The sequence below is a fragment of the Eschrichtius robustus genome, chromosome 16 (assembly GCF_028021215.1).
Source record: "Eschrichtius robustus isolate mEscRob2 chromosome 16, mEscRob2.pri, whole genome shotgun sequence".
Classification (NCBI taxonomy): Eukaryota; Metazoa; Chordata; class Mammalia; order Artiodactyla; family Eschrichtiidae; genus Eschrichtius; species Eschrichtius robustus.
Window position 1 is genome coordinate 65,991,570 of NC_090839.1, and position 19,405 is coordinate 66,010,974.

Below are 19,405 nucleotides of genomic sequence, written 5' to 3' on the forward strand. Positions count from 1 at the left end.
GCCTTTTCCTTTACTTTCCACTGTGCTGGAAATGGTCTGCTTTAAACTGCTTAGTGATACAGGCTGCTTCAGCCTATCCACTCCATCCCCCAGAGCTTCCTGTAATGCATTACAGCAAAGCCCTCTCTAACAACACACCAGGGTTCTCCCAGATAGCTTCCTGCAAGAAGTCCGTGGCTTCCTGGCCTGCAAATCAGCAGTTTAAGCAGCCAGTAGGTGGAGCTTTAGCCTGGGCTAGTGCCAATTGAATTTCCAATTTTATTATTATTATTTTTTAACTCAGAGACCCTTTCCAAAAGAAGCAATTCTAAACAGTGATAAATGAAAGGAGAGGGAAGATCAATTTACAGCAGGTACACAGGCAGAAATTTAAGTCCCAGTTCTCAAGAAAAATATTTTCAACCCCAGTTGCCAGAGCGAGGGGATACATCTCATCATCGACTACTCCAATAAAAAACGGAAGCAGCGGCTCTGAGCTGCAATTTGGAGTCCAAATGATACACAAAATCAGGCAGCAGGGAAGCTGGGATATTCTGCAGTTCCGAAACAAGCTATAGATGGGAAGAACTATTTAGCAGTGTGCTATAAGGGAGAGGGCCCAGGCATTAGAGTGAAGTGGATCTGAGTTCAAATCCTGGGTCCCCCTCTTCCCTCAGTTTCCTTTCTGTCACACGGGGTGGGTGCCATCTACCTTGCATTGTTGTGGTGAGGGTTAGGATGTTGGGATGCTTCTAGAAGCTGCACATGCATTAGTTCATTTAATCCATACTATGAAGCTGGTACAATCAAGACCCCATTTTTCAGAGGCGAAAATTTAACCAAGGCATCAAGGGGCTTGTCCAAGGCCACAGGAGGAGTACAGATGAGATTCAAATTCATGCAGCCTGGCTACCAATTCCACGCTCTCAGCTGTCCCGTAGGAAGTAAGTGTTCAAATTAACAGGAGTTGGTTGTGGCATTAAGTCTGAACCGTATGTAAAGCCCCCATGTTAAGTGCTTTGCAGGCAGCTCATCTGGTCGCACAATAACCTGGTCATAGGATGATCATTACTCTGTTTCACAGGTGAGGAGATGGAGGGGATCAAAGACAGAGCACTAACCACTGTGCATACTGCCTCCCTAGGATAAACAAAAGAAACAAAAGCCTCTTGGGACACATTCATTACCACTTTCTTCTGGTCCATCAGGAGCTCACGTTCTCTCTTCCCTTGAGTGTGAGTGTGCTGGGGTCAGATAATCCTGTGGGCAAACCCCAGGGGTCCACTTCACAGCTGGGCCATGGTGGGGTGAGCCATGAACGTCACTTCCCTGAGCCAACGTGTAACATGAGGACCCTCAAACCCACCTCTTGGGACTGTTGTAACGGGTGTGCCTTGCTGCATGCCTGGCACATAAGAAACATGTCATGACAGACAGCCAATACTGGTAATTCCAGGCCAGATTATGGATCTAGCAAATAAATCCCACTTCTTTCTAATCTCATCTGGTTTTGGACCAGAAGTGACCCCTGCCTGCTGGATTTTACCTTCCTCTCTAGACCTGACTGCAGTGTCTTTTGATATGGTCTCTTTGCAGACATGAACTTCTCCTCCAAAGAATAAAGATTTGCTAGCTCCAGGGACTTGGAAATAAATGGGCTGGAGATACTTGTGGCAATTCTAAAAGTGTCTTTCAAGGGTTGACAGTAATGGTATAATACACAGAATCCCAAAATGAGGCCTTAAAGAGGCCAATGCTTATGGGATGCTTGGTTTGTATCTTTTTAATAACATCCCAAAAGTTCCATTAAGTGGTAGGCCTGTATATCAGTCAGGATGGGCCAGGAGCAGTAACAAGAAACCCCCAAAATCTCATCGACTTAACAAAAATTTATTCTTCGCCCATGCTACATGTACAATACAAGCCAGTGATTGTGGAGGGTGGGGGAAGGAATCAGAGTGACCAAGGGACTCAGGCCAAAGGAAGCTTTATCTCGACATGATCCCCATGATCACCACGGCTGTGGGAGGGATGTGGTGAGGACAGCACTGGCTTAGAAGGCCACTACCCAGATACATGTCCCTTTTGCTTGCATTTTATTGGCCAAAGAAATTCACACTGAACATCAAGAGAGCAAGGAAGTGAGAGGCTATCATGGAAATATTTGGTGAACAGCACCAATGACCACTACACTTCACTTTCACTTACTCGTTCTTTTATTTGACAAATACATAAAGAGCACCTCCTATGTATGTACGGGGCATTGGAAATACAACAGGGGTAAGACAGACAAGATTCCTGCCATCCCAAAGCTCTCACTGTAGTATATTGATTCCTGGGTTTCCCAGGTAAAAGGAGGAAGCATACTGCTGACGTAGCATGAGTGAGAAGTGAACTTTTGCTGTGTCAAGTCACCTCTATTTGATTTTGGAATAACAATAATAGCTAATACTTGCTGAGCACTTACTGGGGATGAGGCGCTATGCTCTACACGTCAGATCTGCTATCTCACTTCATCCTCAAAATACACCTATGAGGGAGGTACTAACCATCTCCATCTTACACTCGAGGCAATGGAGGCTCAGAGAGGTTAAGTGACTCAAGAAAATTTGCACAGCTAGCAAGTGAGGAGCTGAGGTTTGCAGCAGACCGACTGGCCCAGAATAGGCAAATCCCTAGAGACAGAAAGTAGAATGGTGGTTGCTATTGAGGAGAAGGAGGGGAGGGAAAGACACTGCTTAATATGTACAGGGTTTTATTTTGGGGTGATGGAACTAGAAAGAAGTGGTAGTTGCGCAATATTGTGAAAGGTACTAAATTCCACTAAATTGCTTGCTTTAAAATGGTTAATTTTATGTTATGTGAATTTCACCTCAATCAATTTTTTACGTATTATTTTTTAGGCATGCCCTACAATCCAACAATTCCACTTCTGGATACATTCCTTTAAAAGAAAACAAAAGTATAAGGGTGCTCACTGAAACATTGTTCATAATAGCAAAATACATGGGGAAAGCATAAATGCTCATCATGCAGGAGCTGGCCAAATAAAATGTGGTTCAGCCATTTAATAGTTAAAATTGCACACGGTGGTTGAAAATAATGAACCAGATCTCTATTACAACATGGAGCAATCTCAAAAACATGTTAAGTGAGAAAAGTTGCAGAGCTATACACACACAGTGATTCTATTCATAAAATTATTTAAATCCATTCAAGTATATGTTATGTATTAGCCACCAGTTTTTAAAATGTAGATCACCAAAGGTTTATACCAACTTCACGAAAGAGATTTCCTCCTATGAGTGAAGAGGGGAATAAAAAAGAAGTGGGTGTCTTAGTTTGGATTCTCCTGAAAACAGAGCCTGAAACAAGGAATCGGGCACAAGTAGTTTTTGGGGGTGTCAACTGCAGGAAGCTCAGTGAGGATGTGGGGAAGGAGACACAGGGAGGGGCCAAAAGCCAATACGGTGTGTATCAATCAGGGGGTTACAACTGTAGGCAGCTGGGGCTCAGTCTCATTGTGGACCCTCTAAAGAACCAGAGAACATGCCTCAGAAGTGATTCGCCAAGGGTCAAGAAATCTGTTCTCCAGCTTCCATCTCTCATTGATGAGGGTTGGCCTCCAGGAATTGCATCTCTGAGCCCTTTTGGATTGCCCTGTGGGCAGACTGAGCAAGGTCCCTACCACTGGGGGGAGCCCTCCTCCACAGAAGCTGAAGGATGAGATGGCAAGCAGTCATGGGGACTGCCCACCCTAGCTGCAAGGGGACTCAGAGACTGGCCACAGATGCGGCAGGGGGCATTAATCACATATGCTACAAGGGAATAACTTTATCAGCAATTCTTTTTTTAATACCTAAGGTAAATGTGATAAAATATTAATATTTGTTCATTTTGCCTGATGGGCACATGAGTGATTAGTAGATATTCTGTTTGTGTTGTTTATATTTTTCTGTATTTTTTCTACTTCTATCTTTTTCTGTATTTTTTTTCTTTAAATATTGTTAATTATATTCACAGTGTAGTGCAACGATCACCACTATCTATTTCCAAAACTTTTTCATCACCCTAAAGAGAAATTGTACCCATTAAGCAATAACCCTTCATTTCCATCTCCAGCCCTTGGTAACCTCTAATTTACTTTCTGTCTCTATGAATTTGCCTATTACAGATATTTCATACAAGTGGAATCATACAATATTTGTCCTTTTGTGTTAGCTTATTTCACTTCGCTTAATGTTTTCATCCATGTTGTAGCATGTTTCAGAACTTCATTCCTGGGACTTTCCTGGTGGTGCAGTGGTTAAAAATCTGCCTGCCAATGCAGGGGACACGGGTTCGAGCCCTGGTCTGGGAAGATCCCACATGCCGCGGAGCAACTAGGCCCGCGAGCCACAATTACTGAGCCTGCGTGCTGCAACTACTGAAGCCCGTGTGCCTAGAGCCTGTGCTCCACAACAAGAGAAGCAACCACAATGAGAAGCCCGCGCACCACAACGAAAAGTGGCCCCCGCTCGCCACAACTAGAGAAAGCCCACGCACAGCAACAAAGACCCAAGGCAGCCACAGATAAAATTAATTAATTAATTAATTTGAAAAAAAAACCAACACTTAAAAAAAAAAAAACTTCATTCCTTTTTATGTCCAAATAATATTCCTTTGTATGTATATACCACATTTTGTTTATCCATTCCTCTGTTGATAGACACTTGGGTGGTTTCCACATTTTGGCTATTGCGGATAATGTTACATTAAACATTGACACGCAACTATCTATTTGAGTCCTTGTTTTCAATTTTTTGGAGTTTATACCAAAAATGGAATTGCTGGGTTATGGCAACTCTATATTTAATTGTTTGAGAAACCACCGTACTGTTTTCCATAGCAGCTGCACCACTTCACATCCCCGCTAGCAATGCGTAAGGGTTCCAATTTCTCTGCGTTCCTTGCCAACACTTGCCGTTTTCCTTTTATTAATTATAGCCATCCGTATTGCTATAAAGTTGTATTTCGTTGTTGTTTTCATTGGCATTTCCCTAATGACGGCGTTGAGCATCTTTTCATATGCCATTTGTATACCTTCTTTAGAGAAGTGTGTATTGTATTCAAGCTTTCTGTATTTTTAAAACTTTTCAAGATAAAAATTTAAAGTCTGGCAGCAGGCAGTGGAGCCTATTACTTGAATGAAACAGCTACATTTTTCAAGAAAGTTGCTTTCTTGATATTTCTGACAAAGTTTCACTCTACTTCATCTCTCAGTAAATTTCATCCCCAACTACATCATTCATTCCCTCAGTCAGCAAGTTCCCTGAGAGCGCTTTTGCAAAGCTTCTTTGCAACACCTGAAGTGACAGACAAATCCAACTTTGGGCAAAGGTCCAAGAAGTCACACTCCAGGAGGCATGAACCAGGGTAAAATCAAGTTGTCATCAGTTGTCAGCTGTCCTTCATTCTGGACTAAAGAGATCATGGGGAGTTGGGCTTTTTGTTTTAAATAGGAAAATAAATGATCTCTTCCTATGCCCTAGTCACAGAACAAGAAATAAAGAGGTAGAAGAAAAAAGAAGGGAGAGTGTGTTCCCACCAAAAAGACACAAAAGCATCAATTTTAGTTTATATCGAATTTCAAGTCCTATTAAGCTTATCAAAGTTAATAGTATTACTATTCATCTCTACTAGAGTTTGGACCTAATCAATTTTTCCCTCTGTTGGCATGTCTATCATCCCATGTTTTATGGGAATAAGGAATCTCATTCAACACTCTCCAATATTTTCCTTCCCTAGTTGTAAGTTCTTTCTGTTCCCCTTCCCCAAACCCCCAGTAAACTCCTAAACACTTTCTACATTGTATTCACTGGAGGTGACACCATGGATTTGGATTCAGAGCTTGGAGTATGGGCTGTAGAGTCAGACTGTCCTGGTTTTGTCACTTAATATTATTTGCTATTGCTGTTACTGTTGTTGTTCACCTCTCTGAACTTCAGTTTCCTTTTTATCTGTTAAAAAAAGGCAATAATATAACTAAAAATAGCCAAAATGCCAACTTTACCTGGCTTAAACAATTAAAATATTCTACTGTATTTCATGTAACAGGAAGCCCAGAGATTGAATGGGCTTCAGGGCTGGTCAATTCAGTCACTCAATGATGTCATTAAGAACCTAGATTCTTTCCATCTCGCTGCTCTGCCAACCAAAGCATTAATATCATCCTAAGGCCAGTTTCCTTCTAGATGTCATAAAGCTATCGGCTACAGGCTTCTCTGTTCATATCCCACAGAAGGTCTCAAGGTTTCCCCCTAGTTTGGTAATAGGGGTGGCAGGGATGTTCTTCTCTTATACTGATTACACCAACTTGGGTCACATCCTCACCCCTGGATCCAGAGGAGTGCTGAGCACTCATTGTCTGAAGCCTGGTTCTGGAACCAAACACTGGCAAGAGGGTTGGATTTATCATAAATGGCTTAGACTAAATAGAATCCACTGATGGAGCTGGGAAGGAAGGGATCAGCTGGGTAGGAGTGGGGAATAACTGAGCAAAAGCAGAATTTTACTGGAATGAGAAAGGAAACAATGAATGCTGGGAAGACCACAGTGGTGACCATTTCATTAATATCAGAGTTCTTTTTTTTTCCTAGAGAGCTGTTTCTTTATTTTCTATTGAAGTGATTCAGTTATATATATACATATACATTCTTTTTCATATTCTTTTCCACTATGGTTTATCACAGGATATTGAATATAGTTCCCTGTGCTATACAGTACAGACCTTGTTGTTTATCCATCTTTTTTTTTTTTTAATTTTTATTTATTTATTTTTGGCCGTGTTGGGTCTTCGTTTCTGAGCGAGGGCTTTCTCTGGTTGCGGCGAGCGGGGGCCACTCTTCATCGCGGTGCGCGGGCCTCTCACTATCGCGGCCTCTCTTATTGCGGAGCACAGGCTCCAGACGCGCAGGCTCAGTACTTGTGGCGCACGGGCCTAGTTGCTCCACGGCATGTGGGATCTTCCCAGACCACAGCTCGAACCCGTGTCCCCTGCATTGGCAGGCAGATTCTCAACCACTGCGCCACCAGGGAAGCCCATCTTGTATATAATAGTTTGCATCTGCTAATCCCAACTCCTACTCCATCTCTCTCCCACCTCCCATCAGACTTCTTTTAAGAGCATATAAATTATATATGTTACATATAACATATATAAACTTATACAAGTTATATATATTTATAAGCTCTTAAAAGAAGTCTGATATTATTATAACTATATATGTTACATAAATATAAATATAAAACTGGTATAAGCAAGTGATCAGTCGATGGTAGTTTTTACAATCATTTAATAATTATGAGCCTATCTTAAATTCCTTCTAAGATTATAAACTTCTTATATCTTGTTATAGCCTACAATGGAAAAGAATCTGAAAAAATAATATATATATGTATAACTGAATCACTTTGCTGTACACTTGAAACTAACACAACATTGTAAATTAACTATACTTCAGTTTTAATTAATTTTTAAAAAGACTCCAAGCTTCTTCAGGACAGAAACTGTTAAACATGATCTTTAATTTTCATAACAATAGATCAACATTCTGTCTACTCACCTGGTACTGAAATCATGTAATACCATTTCAGCTAACAGTAGAGAGATTTGATTATTCATCCATCCACCCATCTACCCACCCTCCATCCATTCAATCAAATATTCATAGAGCTCTTACTACAAACCAGGCCTCCAGGCTCCTAAGAAAACACTGAGCAGGGAGTGAGAGAAACTCAAGGAAACTGGAAAACCTCTGGGCTTCCCTGGCACCTGAGAAGCTCATCTCTCTGAAGCAGGGACAGATAAAAAGGAGAATGGGTCAAGGAGAAAACTAGTCCCTCTGGCATCTCCTCTTCTCAACAACTCAGATAAGACTCAAGAATCCCTTGGACATGGGGGAGGTGTTGACTTGGGCAGAGACAGGATGTGACCCTCCTTCATTAAAATGGTGAAACCTTGAGGTACCTTCAAGCACAATTAGGCCATCTAATTAAACAAAGTATCATATAATAATCAATCAGAAGGAAAGAGAGTCAATCAAGGGATTGGAAATCCAAGAGAAGGCAAACCACAGACTGGGCAACCAGCTCTCTGCTTCTGGAATCCTTCATCCTTGCCTTCGCATAAACGGCAGAATTGCCTCCCTCCTCTGAGGCCAGAGAAAGGGGTCTGCATGAGCCTCAGTCCCAAAGAGATCCACACAGCAGCGTGTTAATACAAAATGCATAAGGAAACGGAATTGTTAGCTGAAGAAAGGCAGGGTGGGCAAGCTTCTCTGTTCCTCCCCTGCACTGCTTCTCTCTCCAGTCTCCTCTTGGTCCTGAACATTAGTCATCTGTCCTGGATTCAGGCAACAACCCTGACAAACTCAATAATATTTACACATTTGGAATAAAATTACCACACCTTGTTAGCATAGAAATGTAAAGCAAATAAGGATGAGGGCAGTGGCTTTCTGCCTGTGTGGTCTCCCAAGGAGCCCTCTCTCCAGAAGACCCAGCTTACAACATAGACATCAGAGTGCCATCTTATGGTAAGGAAGAAAAAAGACACTGCTTTCCAAGCTAGGCTCATCCTGGAGGATGCCACCACCTGGGCACATCTTTCTGCCATCGAGAATGAGGAAGAGAAGAAAGCACTTCAGGCTGTATTTTCTCTCTAAAGTTGAGCCATGACCCAAAAAATCCCACCACAGCCTCCTGACCTGGAGTCTCAGCGGCTCATCTTTCTTGTTTTCAGCTGCAGGAAATGTTGGATAGCTTAGAAAATCCTCCTTTTTGTGCACTCAGCAAAGCTGTGTTTGGGAAGAGGAGACAGCAGTTTGAGGAATTTTGTCAAGAAGCAGAGGCATTTTCTTTTCCAAATTGAGCTTTATTGGTCAAGCTTTATCAATGCCTGAACCCCTCCCCACTCCCACCCCTATAATCGTGGCTTCCCCTGTAATGGAGGAAACACAGTGAATACGGAGGCAAGTCCGGTGTGCAGAATCTCAGGGAATGTTCCTGGCTTTACTGGGCCTGCCACATTATGGCATTATGTACTTCCAGGCTGGAGGAACATGTGTCTGCAAAATCTTGCAGAGCCCAAAACCTTACACCTTTGCAACATGGCCCAAAATTTGCCCCAGGTTCAAGCCTCACCCATCACTATATTAAACAATATAAGCAGTAGAGGCTGTCATCAAGAAAGAGCCTGCCTCATTGGATTGTTTAAGGATTAAGTAAGTTAATAGAGTGTGTAGAACTTTGCCCGGCACATAGTAAGCGCGGTATGTGTTGGCTAGTATCACTTTTATAACATTATTACACAAATTTTGGTATTTGTCTTCAGAGAGCCCAACCCTTGTGGTACCTGGATATACAATCGTCCCTTTCTGTATCTGCTGGGGATTGATTCCAGGACTTCCCTCGGACACCAAAATCTACAGATGCTCAAGTCCCTTATAGAAAATGCTATAGTATTTGCGTATAACCTACACACATCCTCCCATATACTTTATAATTTTTTAACATCTTTATTGGAGTATAATTGCTTTACAATGGTGTGTTAGTGTCTGCTGTATAACAACATGAATCAGCTATACATATACATATATCCCCATATCCCCTCCCTCTTGCGTCTCCCTCCCACCCTCCCTATCCCACCCCTCTAGGTGGTCAAAAAGCACCAAGCTGATCTCCCTGTGCTATGTGGCTGCTTCCCACTAGCTAGCTATTTTACATTTGGTAGTGTATATATGTCCATGCCACTCTCTCACTTCGTCCCAGCTTACCCTTCCCCCTCCCCTTGTCCTCAAGTCCATTCTCTACATCTGCGTCTTTATTCCTGTCCTGCCCCTAGGTTCTTCAGAACCATTTTTTTTTTAGATTCCATATATATGTGTTAGCATATGGTATTTGTTTTTCTCTTTCTGACTTACTTCACTCCGTATGACAGACTCTAGGTCCATCCACCTCACAACAAATAACTGAATTTCGTTTCTTTTTATGGCTGAGTAATACTCCATTGCATATATGTGCCACATCTTCTTTATCCATTCATCTGTCAATGGACACTTAGGTTGCTTCCATGTCCTGGCTGTTGTAAATAGAGCTGCAGTAAACATTGTGGTACACGACTCTTTTTGAATGATGGTTTTCTCAGGGTATATGCCCAGTAGTGGGATTGCTGGGTTGTATGGTAGTTCTATTTTAGTTTTTTAAGGAACCTCCATACTGTTCTCCATAGTGGCTGTATCAATTTACATTCCCACCAACAGTGCAAGAGTGTTCCCTTTTCTCCACACCCTCTCCAGCATTTACTGTTTGTAGATTTTTTGATGATGGCCATTCTGACTGGTGTGAGGTGATACCTCATTGTAGTTTTGATTTGCATTTCTCTGAGGATTAGTGATGGTGAGCATCTTTTCATGTATCTGTTGGCAATCTGTATATCTTCTTTGGAGAAATGTCTATTTAGGTCTTCTGCCCATTTTTGGATTGGGTTGTTTGTTGTTTTGATATTGAGCTGCATTAGCTGCTTGTATATTTTGGAGATTAATCCTTTGTCAGTTGCTTCATTTGCAAATATTTTCTCCCATTCTGAGGGTTGTCTTTTCGTCTTGTTTATGGTTTCCTTTGCTGTGCAAAAGCTTTTACGTTTCATTAGGTCTCATTTGTTTATTTTTGTTTTTATTTCCATTTCTCTAGGAGGTGGGTCAAAAAGGACCTTGCTGTGATTTATGTCATAGAGTGTTCTGCCTATGTTTTCCTCTAAGAGTTTTATAGTGTCTGGCCTTACGTTTAGGTCTTTAATGCATTTTGAGTTTATTTTTGTGTATGGTGTTAGGGAGTGTTCTAATTTCATTCTTTTACGTGTAGCTGTCCAGTTTTCCCAACACCACTTATTGAAGAGGCTGTCTTTTCTCCATTGTATATTCTTGTCTCCTTTATCAAAATAAGGTGACCATATATGCATGGGTTTATCTCTGGGCTTTCTATCCTGTTCCATTGATCTATATTTCTGTTTTTGTGCCAGTACCATACTGTCTTGATTATTGTATGCCATATACTTTAAATCATCTCTAGTTTTCTTATGTAGGCATACTTTGCTTTATTGTGTTTACTTTATTGTTCTTCACAGATCTTGTATTTTATACAAATTGAAGGTTTATGGCAACCCTGCATCCAGCAAGTCTATCGTGCCATTTTTCCAACAGCGTTTGCTTACTTTGTGTTTCTGTGTCACATTTTGGTAATTCTTGCAATATTTCAAAACTTTTTTGTTATTATTATATTTGTTTTGGTGATCTGTGATCAGTGATCTTTGATGCTACTATTGCAAAAAGATTACCACTCACTGAAGTCTCAGATGATAGAATTTTTAGCAATAAACTATTTTTAATTAAGACACATACATTTTTTTAAGACATAATGCTATTGTACACCTAACAGACTAAAGTATAATGTAAACATAGCTTTTGTATGTACTGGGAAACCAAAAAAAATCATGTGACTTGATTTATTTTGATATTTGCTTTATTGCAGTGTTCTGGATCCAAACCCACAATATCTCTGAGGTCTGCCTACAATACCTAATATAATGTAAATGCTATGCAAATAGTTGTAAATACAATGTAAATGCTATGTAAATAGTTGCCAGCATGGCAAATTCAAGTTTTGTTTTTTAGAACTTTCTGGAATTTTTTTTTTCCCAAATATTTTCGACCCACGATTGGTTGAGTGTGTGGGTGCGGAACCTGCAGATACAGAGGGACTGCTGTGTAATAATCTGCACCACCAACCTCGATATCTGAAATTCTCAACAACTGCTAATAAGAATTGACATTTATTGGGCTTCCCTGGTGGCGCAGTGGTTGAGAATCTGCCTGCCAATGCAGGGGACACGGGTTCGAGCCCTGGTCTGGGAAAATCCCACATGCTGCGGAGTAACTGGGCCCGTGTGCCACAAGTACTGAGCCAGCGCGTCTGGAGCCTGTGCTCCGCAACAAGAGAGGCTGTGACAGTGAGAGGCCCGTGCACCGCGATGAAGAGTGGCCCCCGCTCACTGCAGCTGGAGAAGGCCCTCGCGCAGAAACGGAGACCCAACGCAGCCATAAATAAATAAATAAATAAATAAATAAATAAAATAGATTAAAAAAAAAAAAGAATCCGCCTGCCAATTCAGGGGACATGGGTTCGAGCCCCGGTACGGGAAGATCCCACCTGCCGCGGAGCAACTAAGCCCGTGCGCTACAACTACTGAAGCCCGCGTGCCTAGAGCTCGTGCTCTGCAACAAGAGAAGCCACTGCAGTGAGAAGCCCACGCACCGCTTGAAGAGTAACCCCAGCTCGCCACAACTAGAGAAAGCCCGTGAGCAGCAACAAAGACCCTGCGCAGCCAAAAATAATAAGTAAATTTATTATAAAAAAAAAAAAAAAAGAATTGACATTTATTAATGCCAGGCATTGTTCTGATCCAGTTGTCCTCAAGTGGGGACACTGGCAATGTCTAGAGCCATTTTTGGTTGTCAAAATTGGGGTGAAAAAAAAAAAAAATTGGGGTGAGAGGAGTGCTACTGACATCTAGTAGGTAGAGACCAGGGACGCTGCTAAACATCTCACAACACACAGGACGCCCCCCTCCCCCAAGACAAAGAATTATCCAGCCCCAAATATCAATAGTGTCAAGGTTGAGAAGCCCTACTCCCAGCTCATCCTCCTACTCATTTTTCAAAATTTAGTTAAAATGTTACCTCCTCTGTGACATTTTCCCTGAGCCCTGCCAACCCTCAAAAGGCACCTTTCTTCTGGGATCTCATATGCCTTATGCCTTTCTCCATGTTTTCCAAACTTTGTTAATCAATCACAATCCACACTAGGCATTATATTTTATATTGTGACCCAGCACAAACAAGTTTCATAAATGTTCTTATGCCCCCTCGATTTTCTGCCTCGATTATTCATAGTCTTACATACAGAATGCTAAGACTCTCCCTCTTGATAGTGTTCCTTAAGAACTATTGTCATTTTCACTCTTGTAACCCCTTAGCACTTGCCTAGTGAATTTTAGTGTTCAGTGACAGTCTCTGGAAGTTGGGGTGGCGCTCCCAGATATACTTACATTCTGGTGGGAGAGCGGCTCTCAACTGCAAAAGGAATGGACACCCAGGTCCTAAGGAATGGCAGGCCCTGCTTCTTCTTTCTTCTGGTCAACCCACATAAGCAGACTCTCATAAGTCCAACCCTGACCCTGTTTATTCAAGGCAGAAGTGCGTGAAGGAACCTTCAATAGTGACGTTTTCCTTCACCACAGCCACCGCCATGCCAGACTTTTTGGAATCTGAGGTCATGCCCCCCCCCACCGCTTTCTCCCATCACCACCATGACCTAGACATAGCCCATCCACCTGGACTCCAGAAAGAAGTTGGTAATACAGTGTGCTCCTGTGTCATAAAAAACAAAAACTAGAAATTACGTTTTAAGTGCTTTCTTAAAATGTCCATATTCTTTGACTCAGTAATATTCTTTTTGTGATTCTACTCTGAAGAAAATATCAGAGATTCTGTCCAAAGGGTCATGTTCAAAGATTTTCACTGCAGCATTATTTGTTGAAGTGGGAAATTCGAATCAGTTAAAATATCTCATAATAGGGATTTTAAATAGTAAATTATGGTACACCTATGCAATGGAATATTATGAGCTAATTTATAAAGGGTTTTTGAAGAATATTTGAAAACATTGGAAACTTCATATTATGTTAAGTGAAGAATCATGATCAAAGTTGTTTGGGCAAAAGTACTTAGGGGTAAATCGTATGGATGTCAGTAACTTACTTTGAAAAGCACCGCAAAAATGAGGTGGGTGGATCAATAGACGTATGGATGAATGAACAGAGGGAGGGATGGAGGGATGGAGGGATGGATGGATGGATGGAGGTATAAAAGGAGGAAGGAGTAGGCAGAAAAAGGGAAGGAGGGGAAGAGGAAAGAAAGGATAAGTGATAAAGCAAGTTAAGTAAAATGTTAACTGCAGATCTGCATGGTTGGTCCATACATGTCCACTATACAGTCTTCCCATTTTTCTGTATGTTTACAATATTTTTACAATAAAAAGTTGAAAAACTATATGAAAACTATAATAATTTTGTAATATATGTAGATACTCATTTAGATAATACCATAATAAAATAAACCCAAATAACAATAGTAGTTATTTCTGGCAGCAGAATTATTGGTGATTTGGACTGTCTTTTTAACACTCTCTTCTTTTTTATTTCCCAATTTTTGAACAACAAGCCTGTATTACTTTGATAATCAGGAGGGAAAAAGATATTTGAGGAAAAAAGATTATCAGAGAAGAATGTTCAATGCCCCTTATTCTCTTGTTTGGGATTTAGAAGCTGGGAACATCTCTGAAAATAATACATTGTAAAGAATAGAAGATCCCACTGAGGCTTCCTCCTGGGCTATGACCCTCTCAGGCAGTTAGAGGGAAAGAAAACTGGAACATTTTTCTGGAGCAGAGCCACGGGACCCATCTGCAGCTTGGACTCAGGCAACGTGCTAATACGCTTTAGGCAAGTGGAATAATTTTCCCACAGGAGACACCCTGGGAAAGGGTCTGAGAGTCGAATGCGGTGACAGTTATGAGGGTTCCTTGAGTCTGTTTTGACCATAAACCCTGAGTCGAAGGCTATGAGTCCAAATATAAATCCTGTTATCTCTCTCTGTTCCTTCCAGACACAGAGCAGCATTTCTGGGAGCATCTTTCATCCTGGTCCAGGAAAAGAGACAGATGATCCTGTGTGGGAGAGGCCCTGTGCCCAGGATCCCAGGACCCCCGTCCATCCCTGTCCTGGGAGGAGAGTCCTCCACCCAAACTTGCGCATTTTGAGCCACCGCCCTGTTTCTGGTCATGCACCATTTAATAAGGTCAAAGTATATGCAAGTCATTTTCTTAAGTTCAAAACTATGCTTAGAGTTCACATAGTTACTGATAACAAGACCCTAAAGGAAATCAGGAATTTTTTAAGGAGTTTTTTAATGCAGAGTTTTTGTCTGCATCACTTAAAATGTTCAGTGATTGTGATATTTGCCATTTCTTTTTAGGTGTTGGTTTTCCCTGTCAAAAAAGATTCTACTTATAAATGGACTCTGTGATTTATGTCACTCATTTACATTTCACATCATGTTTTCACATTCCGTATTACTTTATTGGGAAGTGAAGTATTAACCAAGGCATCCTGGACTGGCAGAGAGAAAACATGATATCCTACAGTTCTTGGCGCTAAGACTGGTGGCAAAAACCATCATTCATTCATTCATTCACTCACTTTCAGCCAACACTTATTGGATACATACCATATGCTGAGCATTGTCTAGTCACTAGAGCAGTGGGGTAAAACACAGACCAAAATCTTGGCCCTCTTGGTTTTTATATCCTACAGCAGGGAGAAAGACAAATATCAAATGAATCAGTAAATATATGAGGGATAGAAGGTGTAATGGGTTGAATGATGGTCTCCCAAAAGATATGTCCACCTCATGCTGAATCTGGCCTCTGTACCCCGACACTGTATTAAATCTCAGAGACAGGGTTTTGGGTGAAGTAGAAAAGAATAGGTTTATTGCTTTGCCAGGCAAAGGGGACCACAGTGGGATAATACCCTCAAAACTGTGTGTCCTGACCTGGAGGGGGTAGTGAGGAGTCTTATAGTAAAGAAGGCGTGATCAGCTCGTGGACGTTCTTCTGATTGGTTGATGGTGAGGTAAGTGGGTGTCAGCATCATCAACCTGGTTCCAGCTGGTCTGGGGTCTACGTGCTTGGGGGCAGCATACAGTTAACTTCTCCCACCTGCTGGGGGTTTTAGTATCTGTAAAAGAGCTCAAGGATATTGTTATGTGTGTCCCTTGAAGAGGAACCAGGACTCTGCCCCAAGGCTTCACTATTGTTTCTTGAATGTTCCTCCCTTGTCTCTGCATCCCCTCCCTTCCTAATTAGCATCTATTTGAACCTGCCCTTTGGAACTCAGGGAAGGTCTTGGGGGCTGAATGAAGCTTATTTCCTATAATCCCGAAGTGAGGGACACAGAAAGGCTTTTGTGCCCTGGAGCCCCACAGGGTCCTGCACGGTTCCACACCTGGGACCTGGGAATGTGACGTTATTTGGAAAGGGTCTTTGCAGGTGTAATTGAGGAAAGGAGCTGGAGATAAGATTACAGTAAGTCTCCTACATACGAACCCTCAAGTTGTGAGTTTTCAAAGATGCGATGTGAACGTGCGTTCCATCAACGTCAGGCATGAGTGAAATTGCAGCTTGCCCTCCATCTCCTATTGCTGACAATCTTTCAGCTCTACCATCTCCCACCTCCTCTCCCTCCTCCAGTCAGTAACTCTTCTTGCCTGTTCGCTTGATGCCAGCCCCTATATGCCAACTCTTGTACTGTACTACTGTACACTTCAATGTACTGTACTGTAAGATTAAAACTGTTTTCATTTTTTGTGTTTGTTTTTTATGCATTATTTGTGTGAAAAGTATTATAAACCTATTACAGTACCGTACAGTACTATATAGCTGATTGTGTTAGTTGGGTACCTAGGCTAACTTTGTTGGACTTACGAACAAACTGGACTTACGAATTCTCTCTTGGAACAGAACTCATTCGTATGTAGGGAACTTACTGTATCCTGGATTAAAGTGGTGGCCTGAAATCCAATGATAAGTGTCCTTGTAAGAAAAGCAAAGGGGAGTACACAGAGAAGAGATGACATTGTGAAGATGGAGGCAAAGATTAGAGTGATGCGTCTACAAGCCAAGGAGAGCCAAGGATTACAGGCAACCACCAGAATCTAGGAGAGGGGCATGGAATCTATTTTCCTACAGAGCTTCCACAAGGAGCCAACTCTGCCAACACCTTGATTTCAGACTTCTGAACTCCAGAACCAGTAGACAATACAATTCTGTTGTTTTAAGCCACCAAGCTTGTGGTCATTTGTTACAGCAGCCACAGGACACTAACACAGAAGTGATAAAAACTATGGATAAAAACAATAAACATTAAAAAGGGGACAGGAGGGACTTCCCTGGCTGTCCAGTGGTTAAGACTTCGCCTTGCAGTGCATGGGGTACGAGTTCGATCCCTGGTGGGAGAACTAAGATCCCACGTGGCTCGCGGCCAAAAAAAAAAAAAAAAAACCCAAAACAGAAGAAATATTGTAACAAATTCAATAAAGACTTTAAAAATGGGCCACATCAACAAAAAATCTTTAAAAATAAATTAAAAATAAATTAAAAAAATAAAAACGGGGGCTTCCCTGGTGGCGAAGTGGTTGAGAGTCTGCCTGCCAATGCAGGGAACACGGGTTCGAGCCCTGGTCTGGGAGGATCCCACATGCCGCGGAGCAACTAAGCCCGTGAGCCACAGCTACTGAGCCTGCGCGTCTGGAGCCTGTGCTCCGCAACAAGAGAGGCCACGATAGTGAGAGGCCCGCGCACCGCGATGAAGAGTGGCCCCCGCTTGCTGCAACTAGAGAAAGCCCTCGCACAGAAACGAAGACCCAACACAGCCAAAAATAAATAAATAAATAAATAAATAAATAAATAAATAAATAAATAAATAAAATTCTATTAAAAAAAATTAAAACGGGACTAGAGATTCTGGGGAGTGGTGATGTTAAAAAGAGGGAGTCGGGGAAGAAGTCTTTGAAAAGGTGACATTTGAGCAAAAACTTGAAAAAGGTGAGGGATGAGCAATGTGGATGGTGGGTCAAGATCTTTCCAAGAAGAGGAGATGGGGAGGCCAAGGTAGCTGCAGAAGGGGGGAAGGAAGAGGGTCCTAGAGACGGGGTTGTGGCAGGACCGTGTGAGTCTCTGTGAGGCTTTGGTTTTTATTCTGAATAAGATGAGCCGTTGAAGGATTCTGAGCAGAGGGGGGGATACAATCTGGCTTTCACTTAAAAGGATGACCCTGATTGTGTGGTGAGAAGAGACTGTGAGAAACAAGAGTAGAGGAGAGGAGCCCATTGGAGGAGACGGTCATGGGCAGAGGTGAGAGGTGAGTGGGTCTCAGACCAGGATGGGGAGAGGTGAGAGGTGAGAGGTGCTCAGGTTCTGAAGATACTTTGAAGGGAGAGCAAATAGGATTTGCTAATTGATATTTCTGTCTTTCTTCAGTGTTTTAAGGAAGGATAAAGAGGAGAATGGACCTTCTCATATTCAACAAACTCCCGCTTGTTGAGTTGTTTCTGAACCCACTCTTCAGAATGGGGATGGGGGAGTGTAATAGCAGGTGCCCACCCCACCCTCCCCTACTGACCAACTGACCGAACACATGCTCTCTCCAGGCTTCAATTTCACAGCTGGTGCTTCTGTGTCCCATAAGCTTTCCAAAAACTGAGACTATGTGTGTGTATATATATATATATATATATATATATATATATATATATATATATACACACACACATACACACACACACATATATACTTTAGGTACATACATATCCCTAAATATATATACTTCAGGAATATACATATATGCGTATATATAATTATATACTTATATATAATTTTGGAATCATTATACAACTGCATGGAAAAATCTCCAAGATATATTATTGACTAACAAAATGCAAATATTTATTGCATACTATCCCCTGTATGGGAGAGAAGACACACTATAAATTTATATTAAGTTTGTACATGAAGGGATTATCCCTGGAAGAATAAACAAGAAACACTAGGGAGGAGACCCAGATGGATGAGAGACACGGAGGAAAGGAGACTTACTTTCCAAAGCATTCCCTATAAATCTTATACCATGCATGTATTACCCACACAGAGGAATACATTTTAATAGAAGAATAATCCCACAGATATTTCAGCAATTTATTATATGTGCCATGTGTTTCAGCTGGGATTCAATGTATTTGAAACAGTGTAGGAGAGAAACACTATTCTATGGCAATAGTCGTAGGAACCGTATAGATATTTTACATTAATTGTATTTTAAATATTTTATTGTGAATGATTTTAAACATAAACAGAAGTAGGCAGAATAGTATAAATTAAGGGTTGGAAAATTCTGTAAAGGGCCAAATAGTATCTATTTCAGGCTTTGAGGGTCAGATAGTCTCTGTAGCAACAACTCAACTCTACCATCACCGTGCAAATCAACCAGAGAAAATGCATGAACAAGTGGGCATGGTTGTGTTCCAATAAAACTTTATTTACAAAAACAGGAAATGGGCTGGAGTAGGCCCTCAGGCCAGAGTTTACTAATCCTTGATATAAACGACCCTTAGGGACCCAGACCCCAGACCCACTACCATCAATTCATGGTCAGTGCTGCCCCATCAACTACCCCCCAAATTATGTGGAAGAAAATCCCAGACATCATATCATT